The sequence below is a fragment of the Micromys minutus genome (assembly GCF_963924665.1).
Source record: "Micromys minutus genome assembly, chromosome: 29".
NCBI classification, from domain to species: Eukaryota; Metazoa; Chordata; class Mammalia; order Rodentia; family Muridae; genus Micromys; species Micromys minutus.
In genome coordinates, this window is record NC_137964.1 from 25,056,488 (window position 1) to 25,081,357 (window position 24,870).

A 24,870-nucleotide genomic window follows, 5' to 3' on the forward strand; every position below is an offset into this window, starting at 1 on the left:
TTTTTAGATTTATTTATAAATGGGGGGGGGGGGGAGGAGCAGACAGAGACAGACAAATAGACAGATGTGTGGGTACCATGGAGGCCAGAAGAGGACTTTAGGTCTTCTGGAACTGGAGGTTCTAAGTCACCTGATGTGTGAACTGGGAACTGAACTTGGGTCCTCTAGAAGAGCATTCTCTCTTAGAGAATTTTGAGACATACTCTTACACTAAAGATAGTACTAATGGGGGCTTCGAGACCAGCCTTGAGATGTCAGAGCCCCTCCTGCTTGGTGACTAACACACATGGTTTTTCTACTTGGTCTCTTATACCATCTGCTCTAGGCCAATGCAGGCCTCTCCTAGGCTGCTCCTTTTTCTGATGGGTTGAGACAGTAAGACTCCATCTTTAATTCATATGGGTGCTAAAGAGCATCCATCTGATGGCAGGTCACAGCCTGCCCCTTCTCCAAACTTCCTCAGAAAGGTTACATGAGTAACAGAGATATGACAGTCAAGGAAATGCAAGCATTTAAAAAGGCAAGACATAAAGTGAACCTGAGAGCTTGGTATGTGAAGTATGTATGGAAGCTTGGGGTCGGTCCCTGCTGAATCCCTGCAGAACTCTCCATCTCCCCACCCGCACCATCAGGGCTCAGGCTGTGGATTGTGAAACAGAATAAGATGGCCCCAGTAATTCAAAGATAGTTCAACCATTAAAGAGTAATTGCTGCTGCTCTCACAGAGAACTGATGTTCAGTCTACAGGACCCACATGGTGGTTTACAATGCCTATAACTCCAGTTTCAGATCATCGGACGCCTTCTTCTGGTTTCCAGACACCAGACATGCAATGCATTTACAAACATGCAGGCAAACCATTCACACACACAAAAGAAAAATAAGTACTTTTTGAAAAGAGACAGCTGTGACCCACCCCTAGAAAGTGTTCCAGCACATGCTCTTAGCATCTGGGAACACAAGGATAGCAACAGTCTCTACCCAACGGTCAAAAACCTCTCAAGAGTTTCCCTACCTCATCTGCTTTCAGTTGCCACTCCGCAGGCAGGACTAACCCACCCACATAACTGATCAGCTTCGTCTGTGATCATAAGGCCATCGCTAAGGGTATGGAGCCTGTACTGCCTCCGGTGCCCAGATGTGCAACTATGTTGGCAAAGGGGTGTTCTGCTGCTTCTGTTTGCTGGGTACAATCATAACAATGCCATCTCCTCTATGGTGATTTTAATAAGGGTTAGTTGAAAGTGTGTCTGTATATGTATATGCACACACTCACACCCACCCACACATGCACAAACACACATGCACACACATGGGAAAGGAAGATGCTTTGTACCTAGTTCAAACCCAAGAACAGATGCCTGAGAATAAGGAAGCAGTTACAGAGCCATGGGCTTTCCATTTACCATTTACTCAGCCACGAAGCATGAAGCACCTATTCAGTGAGTAAAAATCTAAAAACTGATATAGGAAAGACACAGGCCCATGCCATCCCAAGTACTGTATGAGAGAACACCAATGCAAGGGCTAAAACCTAAGTTGAGGCCAAGGAGAAGGACGGCACTGCTCCTGCTTGGCTTGTGACTATGGTGAGGTAACAGAAATGGAGCTCATTAGAGCTGGAAGAGCTGGTGGGCTAGTCCAGACAAGGCTGCAGACAGAGCCTGTCTTCAACAAAGTCAGTCCTCCTTCCCATCCTGAGCAAGGTTCTCTAGTGATTTCAGGTCTGGCCAGTATGCGGTTCTAATGTACAAATGAAATTAAGTAGCAACGCTAAACTAAAAACGCTTTTTCTATAATTGATACTCTCTTCCCTGTGACACCCAGAATTCCGTGGTTGTGCCATGTGTTCATCAGTACCAGAATCTTGACTGAGTACTATCTCAGAGATGGCTTCAAAAACCCACAAAGAACTATGTTGGACCCGTGGTCCCAGAAAGAAACAGATGTAAAGATCTTTGAGAGTTGATCTCTAGGCTAACCTCAGCAACCATACCTCCACTGTGCACCTATAAAAAGGGGGCCAGCATGCTGTCAACCTGTTCTCTATCAGACTACATGGCACCTGCAGGTGGGTATCATGATGAGAGTAGCAGAAAAATATATCGAGCTATAAAACAGTGTAAGTGTTCCTTGGCTCTCCCCAACTGCTTGCTGAGATATTTCTCTTACTCAGGATACTTATGGCAAACACAGTCAAAGTTCAGGAGGAACACATGGATTCTAAGCTTCCGCCCATGTTTCTGCAATATCTCTGCAGCCAGCAAGTGGAGCTATACACATATAAAGAAACTAGTCCAAAACCCTGTCTGGATGGCTCACAAGTTCTACACCACTGCTCACAGTTATACAATGGCAAGGGTGACAAAGTGATGAAGGCCGAGGAGTATAGCTCAGTGGTAGAAGTATTATAAATTTCTGACAGTGTCTCTCCTAATGTGCTCTTTGGCACCTCATAGAGGAAAGAGGGGCTATGTATATAGGAGTTCTTTTTATACCACAGGTCTAGTTCCCCACAAAACTAGGAAAAGTAACTTTAAAAGACTCCACAAGGCAGCAGCAGAGGCAGTCACTTCATGAGAGAACACAAAACAAGGTACCCAAGAGCCTCTCTGATTAGGTTTCTTCTTCCCACCCTGATCTACAAGAACACATTGTTCTGACAGTCCAGTTATAAGCCTTCTTTAAAACCTAACCAGAAATACTAAAGAGAACTTGTAAGATCACTGGCCCTGTACCTGGAAGCTTCTTCCACTTCATACTTCTGAACTCTGTGCTTCCTGTGTCATAGCTATGACCACAGGGATATTTGCCAGGTACTTAGCCTCGCCCTCAACCAATGAGAAGGCCAGGTCTAGCTCTTACTCATTTTAGGACTGCTGGCCCAGTGCTTTTAAACCCAGTTATTAAACAAATGCTTAATGTTTACATGAAGAAGTCTTCATACACTCTGCTCCTACCCCCCTTCCTAGAAGGAGGGCTCCTGACACAAAACAGGAAGTTCACAGGACAACAAAGGCCGCTCTTAAAATTTTGTTGGACGGAGCTACCAAACCATGAATTTTTCAGCGGTCTGGCAAGAGACTGCTTTGGAATGAAAATTAGAGTGCAAGCCTCAGAAAGAAACACTGGGTCATCAAGAACACGGGAGGGCAGGACTGGACCGTGGGTTCTGTTCGCCAGGGTCAATTAGACACCGGCTCGTGCTCTTGCTCATTCTCTCTAAAAGGAAACCAGAGAGTACAGGCTGCTGACTGTAGCTCTGGGTCCACTCATTGTTCAATGCAACCAGATCATCTCTCCACTGCTCCTGATGATCCCAGGAGGAATATCCACTGGTAAACACCCCGGCCCTGCCTCACCGGCTGGTGGAATAGTCAATCACCAATATAAAGGGAACCAAGCACAGATGGTCAGGTCCTGCTTTCCTCTCCTTTGGAGAGCAAGCTGTTCATGCTCACCCTGCTTGTCTGCTGGAGAGTGGACATGGGAAACAAACCTCAGCCAGTGGCTCATAATTCTATCCTCAGTGTGACTAGCAATAAAAAGATAATATTTTGATTATCATCTGATAGTTCATTTTATTTTATTTATTTACTAGTTCTTTTTTTTTTTTTTTTAAGTCTGGGGGATCCAGTACAAGTCTGAATACGTGATATAAGATTTCCAGTTCCTATCTCTTCCTGTTTTCCCAAATATCAATGGGCAGGCTTTGCCAACACACATCCTGCTCTGGAGAAGTTGGGTGGTTCCAGACGAAAAATCCTGCAGAATTCAATACGTGACTGAACCCCAGGAATGAGTTATTTGCCTATTCTTCCTGCTACCTAAGGAGAAGCTCTACTTACTGACAAGCCCCGGGGTGAGTGTATTAGAGTAACCATCCGATGTGAGCATGTAGTATTACAAACAGAAGAAAAACCCTTGTTGTGTTCTTAAAGATATAATCTCCAACTACAAGAGATAAAGAGGGGTCCTCAAAGTTACAGAAAGAGACAGTGGAAAAGGTCAGAACAAAAGTGACAGCTGTGAGTCTCCAGAGCAGCTTATGGGTATGAAAATAATGAGTTCAAAAATCAACCTTACCTTCGTTCCTTTATATGTGTGTACGTGTGCTAAAATGCATTACAATTTTATATGTGTGCTAAAACGCATTACAAAATAATTGTTTTAAAATATGTTTGGTGCCACTACTAACATTCACAACCCTGTGCAACAATCATTACTATAAAGTTCTAGAATCTTCCTTGCCATCCTCAAACTGCGATACCTATTTAGCAGTCAGTTCCCTGTCTTAGTCAGGGTTTCTATTGCCGTTAAGAGACACCATGACCATAGAAACACCTACAAAGAAAAACACTGAATTGGGGCTGGCTTACAGTTCCGAGGTTTAGTCCATTATTGTCGTGATGGGAAGACATGGCAGCCTGCCCCAAAGCTCCAGCTCTGACCACGCCTACGCTGGGTAGTAGCTTGTTTATCTGTTTGTTGTTTATTTGTTTATTATTAGTTTTTCATTTAACTGACTGGATCTTGAGGACTCTGTCTCCATCACTAGATCAATCCATTGACAAATAGAATCTGATGGCATTATTGAGTGATTAGGAAAATTAAGAGGAAGTATCTAGGGAGCTGGAGAGATGCCTCAGAGGTTAGAAGCACTTGCTGCTCTTCCAGAGGCCCTGAGCTTGATTCCCAGCAAACACATGGTAGCTCGCAGCCATCTGAGAATCTCTGGCCTAGATGAAAGAAAGTAGACTGAAGAAACACCCCAGAAAGACCTTATCCCCAACTTCTTGTCTGTCTGCTGCTCCCTGGCCATGATGAGGGGCACTTTGCTCCACCATGTCCTTCCGCACCTCTGAAAAGCCTGTACCAAAATAAATCCTTCTCCCTTAAGTGTTTGCTCAGGTACAATGGGACAGCAGCTAACAACCGACAGCACTTACAAGACAGTCTGAGACAGAGAAAAGAGGTCTCATCACTGAATTGCCATTAAGGACAATAGGCAAAAACAACAGAATCTTCTTGATGTGAAAGCTGACAACTTTCTATTTATACTTTACACATTCCGTTAAGCCAAAACCTCTTCTGCAGGAATTAATTCTACAAATCCATTCAGAAATGGGCACAAAAATTGTGGGAAGAGGTTAGAAATGAAGTACATGAACAATTAAAGAGATTTATTAAAATACAAGTATATCTACATAGTTGAACATTCTGAGATAATCAAAGAATACATGTATGCTGATATATGCTGATAAACAGGCAAAAATATTATACAAGGCATTGTTAAATAAATAAAAAAATAACAAGTAATGAATTATAAAACATGGTCTCCTGTTTTCAAACTACACTGGGGACTGACTCCAGGACTTTAATTTGGTGCAATTCCACTGAACTAAAAACCTGGCTTCGTTTGTTTTGGTTTCTAAGAATTATTTATGTGTATATCTGCACACACGCACACACAAAGTACCTTATGTGTATATCTCTGGATGGACACACACACACACACACACACACACACACACACACAGTGTCTGCAACTGTCAGATTTCTTGCAGCTGCCTAGAGTAGATGTTGAGAACTGTACTCAAGTCTGCTGGAAGAGCTCTTAACTACTAAGCCATCTCTCTAGGTCTCCACATATACATACAAAAGGGGGAGGGGATAAAAATTAACTAATTAAACATAGGAATGTGATATTTTTTTAAATAAGGAAAAAAGTTCAGGCACAGCCTTATAAGGCCTTCTAGTTAATCACAGAAGGCAATTAGCCACACACAGAGATATAAGCTTGTGAATGAGTCAATTCTGTACACAAACCCAGACAGGCGGATAGTGGTTATTAAATGCTGCCTTTAAAGAGTGAGCAGAGGGATAATGTCCCATCTTGTCTCTCCTCCAGTTCTCCAACTCTTTTGCTTCAAAGACTCATTTCTGTTGCCTTGTCTTGGGATCTGGCCTTGATCCAAAGCCTATCAGAGCCAAAACTAACAGGCCAAAGAAGGACAAAGACGCATTGAGAAGCCAGGACATAGGGACTAGCTACCATAAATACAATGCAAGAACTACCCTGGCACCTTGTAGCCACCTCTCCAGCAGATGAACTCCTACAGAAGCCAGGGACACATTCAGAACCTCCTCCTGTCTCTGAAACTCATCTTCCTGGGGGCGGGGAAGCACTGGGCACCTTTACCTTTAAAACAGAAGTAAAAGTGCGGACTGAGGCAGCAGGGCTCAGGAGCTCAGGCCTAAAGTCCCAATTCTAGACCCGTTCTACTTCAAGTGGGAGAGAATACCCGAAATGTGGGAGCAGATGGGTGCTAATATATTTGTGCAGATTTATGTTTGTCCTTAATAAAAAAAAAAAAAAAAAAAGAGCAGGAAATTAACATTTTCACATACACAAAAGGTATGGCAACCAGAGTAAAAACTAGACAAAGTCTGCCACGATAGTGGTTTGGCCTCACTTATACCCCTTCATCCTGCCATCTTTACTAAGCTGTGGTCTTGTCATCCACATGAAGACAGACTGTCCAGACTCAGACCACTTCTACGCAAATGCAGAAAGAAGAGCAGCTTGAGGAGCAGGTAATGAGGCCAGTGGTAGAGTATGTGCCTAGAAAGCAGAGCGGTCCATTTCTGAACAAATCACGTGAGCTGCCTGCTTTCTACAAAATGGCAATGTGCTGCTAGCAGTGGTGGCTCACATCCTGGAAGGCAGAGGCAAAGGGATCTTAGTGCGACTTTGAGGCCAGCCTGGTGAGGGAGTTCCAGGATACCCAGGGCTACACACAGAAACTCTGTCTTGAAAAATCAAACAGCCACCACCACAACAAAATGGCAAAGCTATCCACTGAGTGGGAGCACTGGGTGGACCACAAGCAGGTATGGGGACCTGGGTTTGGCCGTTCCTGTTTCTAGAATTTAAAGCATTGCATTCTGGACCTAACTGAACTCACAGTTCAGCATCATTTAAAGCCACAGACAAATGCTCCTGCTGGAGGTGCTGCTTAGTGACAGCAGGTTTTCATCATGCAGACTCTAGGTTCAGTTACCAGCTTGGGGATGGTGTTGAGGCTTATGTGCCAGGAGAATAAACTTAAACCTAGAACCCTTAGTGCTCCTAATTACTCTGGAATTGGTACAGAACCAGACTTTGGAGGTGAGGTAGGGGTGGGAAGCAGTGACAGACCCATTTAATTTGCATCATTTGTTAAAGAATTTTATAATTAATACAATCTCTGTAAGACTGGGTGTAACGTGAGTGTAAACCAAACACAAAGGTGGTTCAAACAGGAAGAGTACTATTAGTTTGAGGCCAGAAAAGGCACACAGAAGCAACAGCAAGCCAGCCAGGCACGGAGTAAGACCCTGTCTCAAAACAGAAACCAAAAGAATTTTTAAAAACCCTCACTTTTATGCTTTCTTAAAAGCTGGCTGAGCAGGTGAAGGCATTTGCTACCCCTAAGGACCTAAAACATCTTTGGGACTCACATAGGAAAGAACTGACTCCTGAAAGCTGTCCTCTGATCTGCTTCTGTTGTGGCACACATCTTATCCTCATATAGTCAATAAATAAATATGATTTAAAGGAATTACAAACCTACCTTGCGTATTTAGCTATGTATCTGTCTCATTTATGAATAGCCTTTTCAGGTTCTCTGTCTTTTTTTTCTGGGGACAATGAAATAAGGTGTGTTTTTTTAATAAGCATTTATTTGTTTTATATGTGTGCATGTGTATGTGGGCGTGTGTATGTATGTGCCATCCTACTAGCCCTATACAGTTTTCCACAATCCACTGAGATGGTAGTCTTTTTTTCTATTTGTAAAATTATAGTAATAATTACTGTTTGTGAAGTTTCTACAAACGTTCCTCCTAGCTCTTTTTCTTCTTCTTTTGTTATTCTGAGCTGGCAATTGAACCCAAGTCCTTATGCACAGTAGGAAATTTGTCCCGCTGAATTATGTACACAAACAGGAAGACTGCACACTGTATAGTTGGACCGACTGCTCCTCTCCACTTCTTTATGGCTTCCCTCCCTGCCCACCTGCCCCATTCGGAAACTTAGTTGTTTGTTTGTTCATTACATGTGCCATCATATACCGCTCTATTTATTTGTTTGCTTACTATTTATTTTTTTCAAGAGTTTCCTGTGTAGTTCTGGCTGTCCTAGACCAAGCTGGCCTTGAACTCAGAGACCTGCCTGTCTTTGTGCCGAGTGATGGAATTAAAGGCATGTGCCACCATTGCTCAGCTCTTTTTTTAAATAAAATTTTATTATTGTGTGTTCGCATGGTGTATGTGTATGGGTGGATGTGTCTTGCCATGGTATTCTCCTGAAGGTAAAGAACCTTGTAGACTTAGTTCTCTCCTTCCACAGTTTTGTGGGTTCCAGGCATCAATCTGAGGTCATTAGGCTTGTGCAACAAGCACCTTCATCTACTGAGACATTTTGCTGGCCCAGAGATTCGTTTTCACTCTTATCTCTTTACTATTTATTTATTTTTGGTCATTTGAGACATGGCTCCTCTATGTAGCTCTGGATATCCTGAAATTCACTCTGTAGACAAGGCTGGCCTTGAACTCAAGAGATTGCCTGCCTCTGCCTCCCAAGTGCTACAATTAAAGATGTGTGCCACCACTGCCCTGCTTATCATTTGAAAATTTTCCAATTTTGTTAATTTTTAAAGAATATTCTACACCCACATTAGATATCAAACAACAGTAAATATCATAAAAAATGAGTAAAACTGGATAATTTTACCATTTAGAAATAACACTGTTCAAATTTTAGAGAGAAGTCAGGCATGGTGAAAGAGCTATAATGTAGGAGACTGAGGCAGGAGGATCATCAAAGCTCAAAGATAGTCTGAACTACACAGTGTTCTCAAATAGCCTAAGTTACAGCAAGATCCAGCCTGGGGGGGGGGGGAGAAAAAAGAAAAGAAAGGAAGAAAGTTGGGCTTCTGGGTAGTGGATTCTGAGCTCTTAGAATATTCTGGTTTGTGTGAGTGTTGTGTTTGCCTGAGGCTTTAGCTATGGGACAAACTAAATGACTTTCCATGGAGGCTTTGGAGCAAGGACTACCACTTCCAAACTTCAGAGAAGCATGTAACTGAATGTATCAGATACCACTGGAAGGACTGAAGGTAAAAGGTCAGAAGTAGTAGTGATGTAGTCCCAGGAAAATCTGTTCTCAGATAACGTTGGATTTTGCTACACTTTGGATAGGGTCATTACTACTTATTATGACTGGCCTGGAATTCCTGCCACAGTTTCCCAACTGTCTGATAATAATCCAAATCTTCCCCCCAGGAACAAATGTAACAGTGTGACAGTTCTCAGTCCCAACATTTTCTGAGTCCTTCCACAGAACCAAACATTAGGATAGTTTTTGCAGATTCCACAATGCAGATTAGGCATTCATCAGCCTTATGAACCGTTTCCTCTAATTCTGCAGTTGACTCATAATACATTTACAGGATAACACATATTCAGATAAGGATATATGAATTTAAAACTCCTGTGTATGGGCTGGAGTGATGGCCCAATGGTTAAGAGTACTGACTACTCTTCCAGAGGTCCTGAGTTTAATTCCCAGCAATCACATGGTGGCTCACAATCATCTGTAATGGGATCTGATGCCCTCTTCTGGTGTGTCTGAAGACAGCTACACTCTACTTATATATAATAAATAAATCTTAAAAAAAAAAAAAAAAGAATGGCACCATTGGTTTATACATATGTTTCAACGCTTAGTCATCAGGGAGTGTCCCCACTCAGAAGATTAGAAGATACGGCCTTGTTTCAGAAGCCCAAGCTATACCCAGTGGCTGGCTTGCATTCTCCCTCCCTCCCTCTGCTGCCTGCAGATTCAGACATAGAATTCTCAGCTACCTCTCCAGGACTATGCCTGCCTGCACACTGCCATGCATCCTATCATGCTGATGATGGACTAACACTCCAAAATTGTAAGCAAGCCCTAATTAAATGTTTTCTTTTATAAGAGATGCCTTGGGAGAGTGGAGAGATGGCTTAGTGGTTAAGAGCCTGTACTGCTGATTCAGAGAACCAGAGTTCAGTTTCCAGCACCCTATCAGGCAGCTGTTAACTCCAGTTCCTGGGAATTTGATGCCACCTTCTGGCCTCTGAAGGTATCTGCACATATGTGGTACATATAAACCCGTGCAGACAAATAATAATAATAATAAAATAATAATTATCTTGCCATGTGAGGTGATGCCCTCCTTTAATCCCAGGACTGAGGAGTCAGAGGTAGGTGGATCTCTGAGTTCCAGGCCAGCCTGGTCTACAGAGTGAGTTCCAGAACAGAGTTTCACAGAAAAACCCTGCCTTGAAAAACAAAAAGTAAACAAACAACCCCCTTCCTAAAAGAGTTGCCTTAGTTATGGTATCTCTTCCGAGCAATAGAATACTGACTTAAGATACTACCTCAGGCTTTTATCACCAATCTGTGTCCAGTCACTTACTGTTAACATTGTGACACAGATAACATTAAAATTATATTTAGAATTCTTGACTATTATTTTTTATTTGAGCATGTGGTTTATATTATCAAGTCTCAAGAGAAAAGTCATCCTGCAGTAGGTAGGGAACTGCAGCAAAGTGTCTACTGTATAAACATGAGGACCTGTGTTCAGATCCCTAGCACTCACATAAAAAGCAGAATGCAGTGGCACATATATATCCTAAACTCTGGGTGTGTGGAGCCCACTGGCCAACCACTCTAGGAAGGAACCTGATAGCAATCTCTGGGCTCCAAATACACATATACACACAAACATCCACAGGGAAGGGAAGGGAAGGGAAGAGAGGGGAGGGGAGGGGAGGGGAGGGAAAGGAAGAGGAAAGGAAAAGAAAAGAAAGAAAGACCTCAGTAGGTGTCATGTATTCTCAGCAAGTGAAAAGGCTGAGACAGGATTGTTTGAACATAGGAGTTCAAAGCCAGTTTGAGTATCCAAAATTAATGAAGGGGGAGAGAGAAACAAAAGGCATGGTTTAGTGGCATACAACCTGCTTAGCATGTATGTGGGGAGGGAGGAGGAAGGGAAAGAGGGAGAGTCTGAAGCTCTTTGGCTTTAACTGGGTTATACTTACTGTCTACAATACTGAATGTCATAGGATGTTTTCCTGTCCCCATATTACTTACTTTAAGCATGTTCCTCCCACAATCCTATCCTCCCCTTTCTCGTCCTCTCCATTCTCTTTAGTCCTTTTGTCTGTTAGATGGTTTTGCTTCTATTTCCATGACATATATATATATGTATGCCTTTCACATTTCCAATCACAATTACTTTTTTAAAAAGATTTATTTAATGTATATGTGCATCCTGTTGCTGTGAGCCACCATGTGGTTGCTGGGATTTGAACTGAGGACCTCTGAAGAATAGCCAGGGCTCTTAACCTCTGAGCCATCTCTCCAGCACAAGTGCTTTTCTTTTTTCTCCTGAAATAAATCCACTTTTAATCTGGATCTTTTGAGGCACCTTTATCTTGGCCACACCTCCAACTGGCAGCCTATATAAATGACATGGAAGAAGGAAGCTTGCTCTCTTTGCCTGCTTGCTCTTGCTGGCAAGTCCACTTCCTCACTGACATTACAGTTTACTTCAGGATTCTGGAATATGTTGAAGATTGGCTGAGACATTCAGCTTTGTAGACAGAACCACTACTGGATTCTTGGACTTTCCACTGGTAGACAGCCATTGTTGGACTAGCTGAACCACAGGCTCTAAGCCGTTTAAAAAATAAGTTCTGCTCTTCTAGGAGACTCTGACTAAAACAAAATATTTCTGAGCTCTTATGAAACTAACATGTCTTTGCAATCATTAGTCATTTCAGAGGCTCTGTCTGCCAGCTACATAACCTACTTAGCAGTAAGGGAAATCTGAAACTGACTGATCAGTTTCAAGGATAAAGTAACACTCCCCAGGTAGCCAAGTCCTATAAATAGTCTAATGGCTTTTCTCTTTTTAGACAAGCAAGAATTCAATTTGCTTTACAACCTTAAGAATCTGAACGTGTACACCCCAGAGACGCTGGATATAAGGAACACAAAAGAGCCAAGCACAGTGGACACCCTGTGATCTCAGTACACAGAAAGCAGAGGCACAGATTGCCATGAATTCAAAGCCAGTCTGGCTTACTTACAAAGTTCCAGGCTAGTCCAAGCTAAGCAGCAAGAATGCTTCAAAAAAGAAAAACAACAACAACAACAACAACAACAACAACAACAACAACAAACCTCACAAGCAAGTAGACAAGTAGGAGTGGATGGCTGGGTAGGTCACACCAGCTAATACTAAACAAAAATGTATTGAATGGGTATATGACACCCTAACCACAGCCTGTTGATTATCTCTGAGGAGAGCAATTCAACAGAGCAAACAACCATACAACCGTGTACTGTCTTCCTCATACAACTGAAAATTCCAATAAAACCTGTTTTTACTAGTCAGACATAGTGGCACAAATCTGTTATCCCAGCTCTTGGGAAGTATAGGCAAGAAGATGATTCAAGTGTCTTAAAACATCACCTACCCACCCCACTTCCCCATAGCACGTTAGAGATGACTTCTGTTCCATATGCTTCGGAGAACTGGCTGCTATCCTAAACTGTTTCCTCTTCAACAAATTCCAAACATCGGCAGGAAGTAAGCTCAGGTCCAACTTATCATCATATCTCAATTATAACTTGAGCTTTTGGATATTATTAACTATAATAGGTTATTTCCTATCTTAATAGCTAATACAATTAGCTATTACATAAGCTATTAGCTATTAAAAATAGCTATTTCATAATAAGAAAAATTTACTTTTTGAGATGGTGTCTTAATGAACCTAGAGTTCACTGATTTAGTTACCCTGGCTGGCCATAGAATTCCGGGGATCCTCCTGTCTCTGTCTTCCCAATGCTGAGACTACAGTTGTATATACCGCACCCAGATTTTTATGTGAGTACTGTGGATCCGAACTCACATTGTCAGGCTTGCCCAAAAAAAATACACTTAACCAACAAAGCTACCTCCCTACCTATCTGCTTTAAGACAGGGTCTCACTATGTAGATGTGGCTACACTGAAATTTGCTGTGTAGAAAACAGCCTGGCATCAAACTTGCAGTGATCCTTCTGCCTCTGCTTCTCTGCTTCTGTCTCTCGGATGCTGAGGATACAAGCATGCATCATTATGTCTTTAAATGGAGTTTTTATTGCAGTTTCTGCAGTTCTGTGTGGCTTACAAGCCAGTAGCACTTCCTCAGCCTACAGAAGAGCTTATCTGACAACTCTAAAGTCGTAATCCCAGCCCTGGCAGGGACCTGATCTAGTCACTGAGCCTGCCTTCATGTCCTGAAAACCCACCTCACCTATCAGCAGAACCTCAGCCAGGTCAGCCTTCAGTCAGGAAAACAGGATCTTCCAACCAGGATCGAGAGGCAGCTTTTCTAATCAGGAAATACTTCAGAATCAATCACACTGTCATCTATGGCTAGAGGATAGAGAAAAAGAGGGTCCCCAGTGTCCCCACTGTAGCTCTAGCTCTAGGGTCTGGGCAGATGCCTACCCTTTCTGAATTTCACTTGAGCTCACCAGGGTCTGTTTGGAGCACACCGGGCCTCAGGCAAGGACTCATGTTCCCAGGTGACACTTCTCACACTCTCCAGAGCTGCTAGGACACAATTAAAAAGCATCTGCACAACTGCAGCCAAGGCAGAAAAAGAATGAGCACAGGATGTCTTTCTTGTTTATTAGAAATTCATACACCACCAGAGAAGAAAAGCAGCAGGTGACAAAGCCTCACAGATCTCTGACAGCACTGGAAAGTGAGGGTTTCCTAGCACTGTGCCCTCAGCATCACCACTGCCCTAGCGTTTGTGGTAAGAAAATGTCAAACAGGTAGATGTATGTGAGGTGCCTCACCCAGCACCATTTAGTCCAGCTGGGGAGCTAGAAGACTGGTGGAGCGAGGAGAGAACAGAGGACCTGCTACCGGCATTCTCTAGAAGGCCACGTACCGCCCCTGGGTTTCAGATACACCTCTTTCAGACCAATGTGTCTTCAGAAATAAAAAACCATGAAATAACAAATGATTCCAGGAGCTGGGCTTGGTAGTTGGTGTGTTCCAGATGGAACAGCCAGTCTGCTCTAACTATTGACATCTGTAATCTCACTGAGGAAGAAGTATCAGGAATTTAAGATCATCCTCAGCTATATACTGAGTTCTAAGTCAGCCTAGTCAACATGATATTCTGTCTCACAACCTGTCCCCCTATGAAAAGAAAAGAATGCTAGGTGTAGGAGTACACCTTTAATACCAGTACTGAGGACAGGCAGGTAAATGGATTTAAGTTCCAGGTTAGTCGAATCTATTTTGAGGCCCAGTCTCAAAAAACAAAACAGAAACAAAAAACAAACAAAAAAAAAAAACAGGTAAATAAATAAAATAAAAATGAGAAAAGAAAAGAAAAAGAAATGAAAAGTATATGCAGAGAAAGAAAGTATAAACAGAGATGTTCAGAACACTATTTAAACTGAATCCTACCTCTTGCCTTGTACTACATATAAAGTTAACTCAAAATGGATCATAGTCCTTAATAGTAAGTGCTTTAAAAATATAGAATGTTTTGAATGTGGAAATGTAGCTCAGTGATCCATCACTTTCCTGGCTTACACAGGACTCTAGGTCAAATTCCTAGCACCAAAACAACCTTGAAAATAACAGAGAAGAGGCTGGAGAGATGGCTCATCAGTTAAGAGCACTGGCTACTCTTCCAGAGGTCCTAAGTTCAATTCCCAGCAACCACATGGTAGCTCGCAACCATCTGTAATGTGATCCGATGCCCTCTTCTGGTGTGTCTGAAGACAGCAACAGTGTACTCATATAAATAAAATAAACTTTACAAAAAGAAAAAGAAAAAAAATTTAGAGATCTTAGGTTTGGCAAACATTTCTTACATAGACCCCCCCCCCCCCAAACATGAACTACAATAAAAAAAATAAGTATCTGGGACTTTATCAGAATTTAAAAACATGCTGTTCAAAGAAAACTGAAAATTGGTATAAGAATGGACCACAAAACGAAAGGTGCATTTTGAGAAATTTTACCTTTTTCTTTTTATATCTTTGGAAAATTCTGAGTGTATGTCTCTGGGTAAGGCATTGTGTGGTGGTCTGTTGAATAAGTATGGCTCCCAAAGATTCATGTGTTTGAATACTTGGCCCACAGTTAGTGGTACTATTAGGAGATGTGCCCTTGTTGGAGAAGGTGTGGCCCTTATTGGAGGAAGTATGTCACTATAGGGTGGGTTCTGAGCACTCCTATGCTCAAGCTATTTCCAGTGTGGAACAGAGTCCTCCTAACTAACTGGCTGTGGATCGAGATGTAGAACACTCAGTTACTTCCCAGCACCATGTCTGCCTGTGTGCTGCCATGTTATCTGCCATGACAATAACAGACTAAACCTCTGAAACGGTAAGCCAGCCCCAGAGTTGCTATGGTCATGGTGTCTCTTCACAGCAATAAAACCCAAACTAAGACATAGTGGCCAGTGTAACAAAAAGGTTTTCTTCTGGAAATTCTCACTTCAAGTTTTATTTCTTCAATGTTGTTGCCCTTTCCCGAGTATGTGTGTCTGTGTGTGTGTGAGAGAGAAAGAGATCATCTCTATCACACAGACAATGTCAGGTTAATACCTTGAATTATTCCAGAGAAGAGGCATTATCTCACAACTATCTATGCACAAGTAAGCAAAAGTATTTGAGATGGATGATCAAAGTCTGTGCACTTGACTCCATGTTTCTAAGCCCTCACTAAGCTACTTATCCCTATTTTACATTCAAGTTAACGAGTGCAAACCAGTAACATATGGATGACTCTAGACACAAAGAGAGCAAGCTGTGAACTCACTGCAGTGGAGCCAACAGCTCCTGGAAGAGGCGGGCTTCTGAAAGCCAGGAACTGAGGTGTGACATGGAGAGCAGAGTGGATGCTTATGCTCTCAGCATGTGCAAAACTCCACCTCCTCAAGAGTCTGGGATCACTGCACACAGAAGCACATACATCTTAAGAGAGAAGAGTTAATAGAAATTACTCTAATAGGACAGATGGCTCCATTACAAAGTACTTGCCATACATACATGAAGGCTTAAGTTTGTACCCCCACTATCTACATAAAGAAGCCATAATGATGGAAAATGCCTGAAATCCCGGCTCAGAAGCAGAGACAGGTGATCCTTGGTGCTTACTGGCTAGCCAGTGTTCCTCAACCAGGAACCTCGAGGTTCAAAAAGAGACCCTGTCTCAAAAAATACAGAGGGTCTGAGGGATAGCTCAACAGAGAAAAGCTCCACACAAGCCTGACAACATGAGTTTGATCCCTGAAACCCCTGGTAGAAAGCACAAACAATTCCCACAAGTCGCCTTTTCACTTGCACACCTGCAATGTAAGCATGGAGTAGAGCAACTGAATAACACACAGGCTTCCACACATAGGTATACACACCCAAACATGGACATAAAATAGAATCCCCACGCTCAGATAAGATAAATAAAACAGTAAACAATATTCAGGAATGGGTTTCTGAAATATTCAGTTTTATTAGGAGAATACCTACAATCTCAGTAACTGGAAGAGAAAGAAAAATCAGTTAAGATACCACTCATCAGCTGGGTAATGATGGCACATGCCTTTAATCCCAGTACTTGGGGTGCAGAGGCAAGAGGATCTCTGGTCTACAGAGCAAGTGCCAGGATAGCCAGAGCTATACAGAGAAACTGTCTTGAAAACAAAAAACAAAACCAAACAAAAAATAACAGTACTCAGCTACATTAGACCCTGTTTCACAAAACAAAATACAGTGGCTGAGGGTGTAGCCAGTGAGTGGTAAGAGGTAAGAGTGCCTGCCAGCAAGGTTGAGATCCTCAGCACCACAACAATTTAAATTATTATTTTAAAAAATAATAACTTATGAGACTGTTGAAATGGTACAGCAGAGGAAGGTTCTGGCACACACACAAACCCCACTATGGCATGAAATGATACATATATTAGTAACAAACTAGTTTTCAAAAATAAGTTCTACTGTTCTCAATGTGTTGAAGAGCGCAGTGAAGAGAGATCCGTGTCCCATTAAAAATGGTTGGTTGTGGGTTGCAGTGCAGTTCAACTGGTAGAGTGCTTGCCTAACACACACAGAGCTCTAGGTCTGTCCCCAGACATGGTGGCAGACACCTATAATCCCATCACTTGGGAGGTATAGATAGGAAGATCATAAATTCAAGATCATCCTCATAGTAAGTACAAGATCTGCCTGAGACACATGAGACTCTGTCTCAAAAAATTAAGTTGGCCAAGCATTGGTGCAGAAGCAAGAGGATCTCTGGGAGTTTCAGGCCATTCAAGGCTACAACTTGAGTCCCTGTCTCTAAAATAAATAGATAGGTAGGCAGGTAGATAGATAGATAGATAGATAGATAGACAGACAGACAGACAGACAGATAGGGGATACAAATAAAGAAGAGCCAGGCATGGCTGTAGTCCCAAATTTTGAGAAATAGAAACAGAAGGATTAAGAATTTGAAGTTGGCCTGGGTTGCACAGGAAGTGCTATCTCAAATTTTATTTGAAGAAATAAACAACAGTACAAGAGTAATCTGAAGCTGGCTGTGTTGTTTTAAAAGAGAATGGCTTCCACAGGCTCATATGTTTGAATCCCTAGATGGTGGAATAAGTGGGCTTTACCATTCCCAGAACCTACTCCCCCCTTGCCAGGGTCATGACTGCCTGCTGCCAGGTCCCCACCATGATGAACATGGACTAACCATCTGAAACTGTCACACTGATCTTTAACAAGAGACCATGAGCTTGTAAAAAATATTTCACAAGCATATTTTAAATTTTTGTTAATGTATTTATTACTATATGTGTACATCTACCAGTGTGTGATGTACATGGAGAGAATGGAATGCCACAGTGCACACATGGAAGTCAGAAGACAACTCTATGGGGCTGTTTCTCTCCTTTTGTCTTTATAGAGATAGGTTCCAAAGCAGTGGTTCTCATCCTAATGCTACAACCCTTTAATATAGTTCCTCATATTGTGGTGACCCCAACAGTAAAATTGTTTCGTTGCTACTTTATAACTGTAATTTTACTAATGTTATGAATCGTAATGTAAATATCTGATGTGCAGGATATCTGATATGTGATGTGTGAAAGGATCATTCAATCCTCAAAGCAATGGAGACCCACAGGTTGAGAACTACTGTTCTAGAGATTGAACCCAGATCACTAGGTTTGTACAATGTGGTTTGAATAAGAATGGCCTCCATGGGCTCATATATTTGAATGCTCAGTCACTAGGGAGTAACACTATTTGAGAAGTATTAGGAGGTGTGGCCTTGTTGGAGGAAGAATGTCACTAGGGGTGGGCTTTGAGGTTTCAAAAGCCCAAGTCAGGTCCCCCGGGTCCCCTACCCAACACCTGCAGTTCAGAACGTAGCTCTTAACTACTTCTCCAGCACCATGCCTACCACCTTGCTCTGTGCCACAATAATAATGATGAGCTAAGCCTCTCAAACTGTTAGCAAGGCCTCAATTAAATGCTTTCCTTTATAAGAGTTGTTGTGATCGTAGTTTTTGCTTTACCGCAACAGAACACTGACTAAGACTTGCAGCAAGCACCCACTAAGCCATCTTGATGGCCCTTGCAAACAAGTTTTAATAGCAACCCAGCTTTAATTCCACAAAACTCAAAGCAATGACCCAGGAAAAACTATTTTTGTTAGTAGTGTGGTTAGTGTTAGTTAGTGGTGTTTTGAGACAGGATTTCATGCAACACAGGCTGGCCTCAAACTTGCTATGTACTCAAAAGATGATTGAATTCTTGATCCTCCTGCCTGTATCTCCCCTGGGATTATGGATACAAGTCACACTACTCAGTATTATTTAACTTCTTTATTTTTTGAGACAGGGTTTTTCTACATTGCCCTAGCTGTCCTGGAACTTACTGTGTAGACTAGTCGGGCCTCAAACTAAGAAATCCACCTGGCTCCCAAGTGCTACACTACCACTGCCGGCCACTTCTTCATTTTATGGGATGAAATAAGATCCTGAAGTTGACTCTCCTGCCTCAACCTTCCCGCCTACAGGCATGTTCCAAAACACCTAGGTTAAGCACTTGTAATTTATTTTTAAGATTTCTCTATGTCCCTTATGTCAAACTATGATGATGATTCTAAAACCTGTCTCTGAATAAGAGCTAGGCTGGTGGAGAGGTTGTTTTACATCCCCTCTGCCACTTAGCTGTGTTGCTATGCACTCCACTCCCACCTTTGGGGCTTTGGAGAACTTTGAAAAGGAGAAGCACTTTTAACTTGGCTGTCTGAGACAAAGGTCTTAAATACAAATTTTCCCAATGTACTTTCTCCTTAGCTGTTTAGAACCGAGTGTGTAATATACCGCACTTGAAGAGCAAGTAATTCTAATGCACCAAGAACATCTTAACCTGGTACCTACCAATACCATCCTAGATGGCCACCTCCACCCAACACAATTCTTGATGTTCTCCCCCATTGGGGCTGAGAGTTCCCAAATGTCTGGAGTTAGATCTGAGATCTGACACTGCACTGAGAGGTGAAGGTGAGAAAATGTACTCAACTTAGCTCAGAAACCAAATGAGGGAAGCTCTGAGGCTCACTCTTTGCCTTTCGGGAGCTCAGCCAGAGGAATTCCTGGCTTTTGCTGATTACCTCTGTAGCTTGAAACATGTACACAAGATAGGGACAGGCATCAGGCCAAAAAGCTGGTTGGGAGGTCAGCTGTAGCAGTGGCAATAGCAAGCAGAGAGCCATGCCAGAGCAGGTGGTCCTTGCAAGAAGCAGGCCAGTGCCAAGTAAGGCCAAGGCCACCATCAGGCAGAGTGATTCCTGGAAATTCGATGCTTTGGGACACTAAGTGGCAACACTGGTTATATCCCAGCCATGATGCAGGATGGTACTAGGATGACCATGAGGACCAGCCATAGCAGTCTGTTCTAGGATGGCAAAGGAAATGGTGCTCTCCCAATGGAACTGGTGGTCCTCCGTCTTCCAGGCATGCATGCCCCAGGAAGAGTGGCACAGAAGTAGAAAAAAAGAGGCCACTTTCAGAGCACCAGAGCAATTCAAACCAAACCAACTGGCAATTGATTCAAAACAATAGTGGCATTGTCAAGAGATTGCAACAGCCAACAAGAGCTGGTTGAAAACCCTGCCCTCCCCTTCTGATTTCTATCCTCTAGTCCCCGTGACTTTGAGACATCATGCTAAAAAAGAGGGAAAAAATTATGCACATAAACCAACATGAGCCAACTCTCATGAGGAGGTGTCCAACTGTCCTCTGGAGAGGACACAACTGGCTGTTACGCACTATCTCCTAACTCAGAAGCCCTTTTCAGGCTCCCAGAACACATTTAAACCTGACTTGCAGATAAATTCTTCATCATCCAAGCAAAGAGGAAGCAAAAGGGTCAAAACATTACATTACGGTTTCCAAAGTGCTGCCATCTACATTGCAGGCACTTGGGAGGGACTTGTGATGGCTACTCCCCATCTCTACAAGGCCCTAAAGTTCTGCTTTGGAATTTGTTAAGACACAAAACAGAAGAATATTCCCTCTGGAGACTGGGGAGGAAAAGCAGACTGCAGAATTTCCCACACCACACCTTGTTCTGCTCACTGTGTCCCCACTTTACCAATGGGATTGTCACCTCCTGTACTTCATACACCCAGAGTACCAAGGAGCCAGCAACGGGCACAGCAACAAAGCAAACAGACTTATCTAGGAAGACGCAGGTGGCCACCATGGGGCCACACCTGTTCCCTACAATCTACAGGTAGCTGGAGGAGGCTGTGCATGGCACAGGTCAGCTTCACCTGCACGTCTGCTCTCAGGTACTGTGCAAGGACACCATCAAGGACAGTACACAGCTGACTTATAAGTGTGTTCTTTGCTGTTCTGAAGGCAGATTTTCCTGTAGCACAGTTGTCCTGTCCTACCTCCTCCTTTTCTTTATTTTCTTTTTCTTGAGACAGGGTCTCACTATGTGCTCCTGGCTGGCCTGGAGCTTGCTGTGCAGACTAGGCTGCCTTTAACTCACAGATACACCTGCCTCTGTCTCCAGAGTGCTCGGATTAAAAGTATATACTAGTGATCTCTGTTAGAGCTTTTCACTAAGAAAAACCATGGATTTCAACAGTGGGCGTGGGGGATAGAGCTCAGCAGCAGAGTATGCCCTTAGCTGTCTGAAGCCGTTTGACCCCTAGCATCACCAACAAAAGAGCACTCACACACAAAATTGAAGGGTAACACAAACCTGTTTAGTGGACAAGGGCCATTCTGAGAGAGCACTTGCTGAGCCCGCACCAAGAAGTCAAGAACAACAGCAGGACACAGACACCTGAATTCTGATCTTTCCCCTCAATATGGGGCAATCCAGACAACTATTTAAAGGCTTCTCAAGAGGCCCTTTGTCTACCATTCTGCTCGGAGTACTGTTGGTAGATCTGTCAATACCACAGAGAGTCCTTAAGCAGCTATAAAGATGACTGCCAAAGCTAGAGACCAGTCAGCATCTCAAGCCTCTACCTGAGAGAGTGTTTAAATGGTGTTTCAGAGTTCAGTCAGCTCTTCCTTCCCTGAATCAGCCAGTGGGCAGCCCCTTGCCCCTCATCCCTGCCTCTAGAACAGTGAGAGGCCAATGGACAGTGCTCATGGTCAAAGACACTGCTACCAGTGCCTCTGGGGTCTGTCACCTTCAGAGCACAACAGGGGCATGTAGGCTGCTACTTGACAACTGTCCCCAGATCCTCTGCCAACTGCAGGGCAGGAACATACATGAAAAATACAAGAAGCTTTCAAATAAGCAACACAGGACACAAAAGAGGCCCTGTTCAGCTGTACAACTAAAATCACCATTCCTACACACACACAGCTGCCCAAATGAGGGTGGGGTGGGTGACAAGGTGAGAATGCCTAATGTGGTAACACGGGGTACTGCCAAAAATGTTCTCAGGGGAAAGGACTCTACCAGAAAGGAAGGAAGCAGAGGGACATTTCGGAGAATGGAGCCAACTCTGACAGGGATTAATATAACAGGGCCCAGCTGAAAGTTGTGGCAGATGTCTATAATTCAAGAACTAAGGAAACAGAGGCAGAAGGATCAAGGCCATCCTTGGCTACATAGCTCAAGGTCAGGCTAGGCTATGATATCGTTTCTCCAAAAAAACCAAGACCAAACAAAACACCGAAGGCCCAGGGGCACTACAGAAATTTACCATGAAAATATTCAAGGATCACAGAGAGACTAAATGAATAATAAGTAACACATCCCACAATGAGATAGATCCTATTGAGCCATGGAAAATATTGCTGATGAGCAACTGGGGACTTGGAGAGGTATTCACAATCTGCTAAGAAGAAAAAGTGTGTGTACACCAGCATGCCAAAAACAATTTAAAAACAAGGTGTAGACAGATAAACACGGAGGAGTGAGAGGTTATCCCTAAGTGTTCCAATTTTTAGTTTTCTAGTTATCTATGTCCATAGTTTCTAAATTTTCTATATAAAATAAAAGTTCAGTTTAAAAGAAAAAGGTGGGCTTTTAAGTTTGTATCTATTCATTTTGTGTGTCACATGCATTCATGCTCTCATTCACATGCCACAGTATGCATACAGGTCAGAGGACAACTCCGGGAAGCCAGTTTTCCCACCGTGAGGATCCCAGGAATCAAACTCAGGTCATCAGGCTTGAGCCATCTCTTAAAGTTAAAATGCTATCCTAACGTTCAAATTACAATGGGTTGCTTGGCAGCTCACACCTATAATCTCAACAGTGAACAGACTTAAATTGCCATGTTTATTTAAGACAGCCCTGGGCTCCACAGTGAGTTTCAGACCAGTGTGAGCTACAACGTTAAGGGCCTGTGTCATTAGAAAAGAAAAGTAAAGAAAAGAAAGGATGAAAGAAAGAAAGAAAGAGAGAAAGAGAGAAAGAGAGAAAGAAAAATAAAATACTGATACAGAGGAATAATGGTATGTTACGTCTGGAAAGAGGCCTGAAAATGCAGCCAGACTCCAAAGTAAGTGTCTAAGCTGAGAAAAGCACCCTAGCTTTTAGTGAACATGCCTCAGCAGAGAAAGTGCTACATCTCTGATAAAAACAAAGTCTACTTTAATCTTCTCAGAAGCAGAAGTAATGACGCTTATAGATCATAAAGCTATTTGCCAACACTGTTATAAATCAGATCACAGAAAGAGAAGGGAACAGTGGAAGCCTAAGGAACTTATCCAAGATAGGCTGTACAAGTGAATGTACAGTCAGGTAAAGGTTGGGGGGCCTGAGAGGATACACCCATTGCTATGGAAAGCACCCCAAACACAATTGCATAGGCAAACTCAGACACAGACGCACAACAGTAAAACATTTGGGTTGGGAATGAAGCAGGAGACTATCACAGTCTAATTTAAAGGCTATATAGCTTTGTTTCAACTGTGACCAAAGTCCAAGTTTTGACTACCTGACTCTAGTGAGAGATAATGTGAAGCTGAGATTAACCTACAGTCCAAGAACTTGACAAAAAGAGGCCAAGACCATGGCTTCTGCATCTCCTAACTCCTCTGAGGAGCCTGATGTTTTTGGGTTTCACTAGACAGTTTTAGACTTATTATCAGATTATGGTCCTGTGACTTCAAACAGAGCAAGAAGGTACATAAAACAGTAAGGACCCTACAGAATGGTCCTATGCCAAAGCCAAAACAGTGGCAAACACACTACATTTATCATTTAGGTTAACACTCAAAAACTTAAATCTAGCCTAGATTCAACTCAGCCCCTCAAATACCTGATAACTAAACTTAAGCCTTAAATTACAAACATAATCAAAAGTTAAAAGTAGAGTCCTCATTAAACTCTATTTTTGGACATGGGAGCCCTGTAGTCCAGTGACAGAGTTCCATCCTGAAAGGGAAAAAAAAATCCACATTTATTCTTCTGACTTCAAATATGCCAATGTAACAATGAGTTCACATTCTCAGATAGCAAGAACCACCTGGAACTGAGCTCTCAGGCCAAGAATCTAGTTTACAACAGTTCCCACCACTTCCTGTTGCCTTCTCATAACTGGGCCAAGTATACTGTAGCTTAGATATTTTCCTAATAAATACTTCCCTGAAACTATGACTTCCAAAGGGGGCAAGAAAAAACAGCAAAGAACCTACTGGTCTTAGAGATGGCCTGATTTACATCCCGGTTCTTGTAGACATTTAAGTTTGTGACTTCTGACCCAGATAAACAATATTAAGAGGAGAAAGGTCATAAAGGGATAACTTTACAGGCAGTAATTTGGCAGGCTCTTATGCAAGATGTAGAAACCATTTCCCATGTCTCTGTTCTAAGGGAAGCCTCAGACAGTCAGTTCCCAACCATTCCTGCACTTGCTATGTACACTGAAAACAGAATCATAAAATTTCTAGTTACTGACATATTGAAGACATCTATCTAGACCTACTTGTTCCAAATAAGATTCTTTATAGATAATATTAAAATATGAAGAAATATCTGAATTGTTACTTTTTTCTACTTAATGACTAGGCATATCCCAGCACTTGTGAGGTGGAAGAAGGTTCATGAGTCCATGCTGTTCCACACAGTAGTTACTTCTTATTTTTTATAGATTTATTATATTTAATTTTTATTTTATGTATAGAGGTATTTTGCTTACATGTGTGTAATTTCATTATGTAATTTCATTCTGTGTGTATGTCTCATACTTGTGGAGACTAGAAAGTTTGTCAAATCTCC

General features: G+C 42.5%; 1 protein-coding gene across 1 annotated transcript in view; it reads right to left on the reverse strand.

Annotated features, from left to right (window-relative positions):
- Positions 1 to 24,870, reverse strand: part of MLXIP (MLX interacting protein) — a 54,224-nt gene that overhangs the window by 15,499 nt on the left and 13,855 nt on the right. The gene's annotated exons all lie outside the window — the stretch shown is intronic.